The sequence below is a fragment of the Macrotis lagotis genome, chromosome 3, assembly GCF_037893015.1.
Source record: "Macrotis lagotis isolate mMagLag1 chromosome 3, bilby.v1.9.chrom.fasta, whole genome shotgun sequence".
Classification (NCBI taxonomy): domain Eukaryota; kingdom Metazoa; phylum Chordata; class Mammalia; order Peramelemorphia; family Peramelidae; genus Macrotis; species Macrotis lagotis.
In genome coordinates, this window is record NC_133660.1 from 142,443,355 (window position 1) to 142,446,310 (window position 2,956).

General features: G+C 40.7%; 1 pseudogene; it reads left to right on the plus strand.

The window, feature by feature from the left end:
• Positions 1-835: 835 nt before the first annotated feature.
• LOC141516270 (zinc finger matrin-type protein 5 pseudogene) lies at positions 836-1,566 on the plus strand (annotated as a pseudogene).
• Positions 1,567-2,956: the final 1,390 nt, after the last annotated feature.

Sequence of the window (2,956 nt, forward strand, 5' to 3'; positions counted from 1 at the left end):
AAAAAATAAAGGGATTAAAAATGAAATTCTAAATGAAATAAGAATGCTGGAGAAAAGAATTGAAATAAATCACTCTTAATACATTGTAGAAACTTTATAGAATTAGTAGATACCCTGAAAATTAGAGAGACTCAAACAGAGCCCAAAGATTTCCTGGAACAATAAGAAAAACAACAAAAAATGATTAAGATTGAAAACAATAGGAAAAATATAGGAAATTACTAAAACAATTCATGGGAACCTGAAATAGTCTTGTATATGACAACCTAGATACCAAGATGATCCAGCAAGGAAATTCTAGGTCAATTAAAAACAATACTCTGATGCCTGGAGGCAGTTCCTGGAGAAAGGTCAATGTGCTTCAATGAGAAATTTTCATGATTTTGGGAACCAACAGGTCAGTTTAGGAGTAGAAAATTCTGCTATCATTTATATGAAAGTCATAGGGTTGGGAAGACCCAGTGTGGTCAGATGCTGACAGTGGTATAACTATTAGAGTCAGAAATAGGAGAAGGAGGACCAAGGCACTGCCAAAAGGAAATGGCAAGGTGGTCAGACAACTTTGCACATTGAGTCCTCATATTTGGTAAGAGAATTAAGAAAACAAGATTGTCCCAGGTAGGAAAATTCCAGTCAAGCACATAGTAGCAGAGTATTTATAACGTATTTCAAGAATTTGTACAAGAAAAATATCAAAATGCATTAGAAAAATGCAGAGATCGGCTCTCCCTTCCCCACTTCCAGTGGACACTTGGGCTCGTCCTCGTTGGTCCTGGGCAGGGGCACGGGGCAAACCATCGAGGGACTCGCGCTCCCAAAGCATCCTCCAGAGCAGGGGAGGGGTCTGAGTGGCCTCTGCCTGCGGCTTCCATAGAACCTCATGGGGAAGAGGTACTTCTGCGACTATTGTGACCGCTCCTTCCAAGACAATCTCCACAATCGGAAGAAGCACCTGAACGGCGTCCAGCATCTGAGAGCCAAGAAGGTCTGGTATGACCTCTTCCGAGATGCTGCAGCCATTTTGGTGGAGGAGCAGAACAAAAGGCCTTGTAGGAAGTTTCTGGAGACAGGTCAGTGTGACTTTGATTCTAACTGTCGCTTCTCCCATATGACGGTGGGGTCCTGGAGCAGCTGGAGGCCCAGGTACACGAGGAAAGACTGTCCGGGGAGCAGGAGATTGTGGAGGTGCCAGAGGGAGGCATTGGAGACTGGCTGGAGAAGCGGGCCAAACGTCGGAGCACTGTCCAGAGCAGCAGTACGCTTTCAGCCAAACCTGTCGTCTTCCAATACCCACCGGGGTGGCCACCCATCCAGGACCTGCCACCATCCCTGTGGGCCCCACCTCCCGGAGGCTGGCCCCAGCAGCCCAATGTCCAGTGGGGCTGAGAAGGCTCACCCTGACCCTGCCATGGAAGCTTCTCTAGATGCCTCAGCTTCTTCCTAGATGGCAATAAAAGGAGATATATCTGGGGAAAAAAATGCTGAGATCCACTTCTATGGCAGAGTCAACATACACCTTGAGCTTTTCTGTAGCAAAGAGAAATGAAGCCTCTACTTTGACATTCATATCATAGATTCCACCAAGAAAAAGAGAAGATTCAAAGAAGTTTACAACTGTAGAAATCTGGAGGATCCTCTGTGAAGGTTTGTCTCTTTGGGGGAAAAGGGTTAGTCCAGGAGGCAGGAGAGCAGAGAAAACCAACAGGATGCTTTCAACTACAGTGTAATCCAGTTCCTGACAGCTTAATAATAACAGAAGTCCTGGCAGATAGATAGCAAGCCAGCAGGGAACATCCCAATCCTAAACCAAGTCTGAAGCCTGAAAACACCAGAGTAAAAAATAGCACTGGGTTGAGAACAATCTTCTCTTAAGTCTGAACTTGGAAATAAGGGAGGATTAAAAAAACAACCTCTGCAAAGGCAAGGCCTGGAATACCTGTGCAACATCTTGGCCAACAATGAGCCATGGATCATACTATAACCCTAGCAAAATAAAAGATTGGATCCTTTCTCCATATACCCTAGGAGCAGAATTAAATGTTATGTCTAAAGAAGAAAACAGTGAAAAATCACTCACAGGAGAAGTATCAAAACTGTCTTTAAATTGGACTCAAATACAAAAGCTCATCAGAGATCTTAAAAAAGAATTTAAAAACAAAAGAAGAGTGGAAGAAGAAAAATGGAAAAAAGAAATGAATCATGGAAGAAAGCTGTGAAAAACTGACCAAAATATTCTACTCCTTAAAAGTAAAAATAATTAACTGGAAAAGGAAACACAGAAGCTAATTGAAGAAAATAAAATCCTAAAAATCAGAATAATTGAATTGAATAATTAGAATTGAATAATTGAATACTTAGAAACCAATAAATTCAATCAAACAAAATTAAAAGGCTGAAAAAATTGGAGAAAATGTCAAGTACCTTTTAGGGGAAAATAGATTCAGGAGAGATCATAGGACTTCTAGAAAGCCTGGGCCAACAAAAGAACCTGTAAAACATCATGCATGAAAATATAAGGGAAAATTGCCCAAATCTATAGAACAAGATAAAAATATAATCATTGAAAGAATCCACAGAACTCCTCCAGAAAGAGACCCCAGGATAAAAACTCCAAGGGTTATACTAGCCAAATTCCAGAACCCTAAAATAAAGGAGATAATATTGGGAACAGCAAAAAACAAACAACCCAAATATAAACAGAACACAATCAGATTAGTACAGGACCTACTGAAATCAAAATTGAAAGTTCGTAAGAACTGTTATAACATATTTTGAAGGATCTGGGATTATAACTCAGAATGTACTACTCTGAAAAATTCAGCATATACTGTCAGAGAAAAAGATGGATGTTCAACGAAACAGAGGACTTCCAGAATTTCCTGACACAAAGACTAGAACTGAACAGAGAATTCAATCGACAAACACATGACTGAAGAGTTGCATGAAAAATTAAACG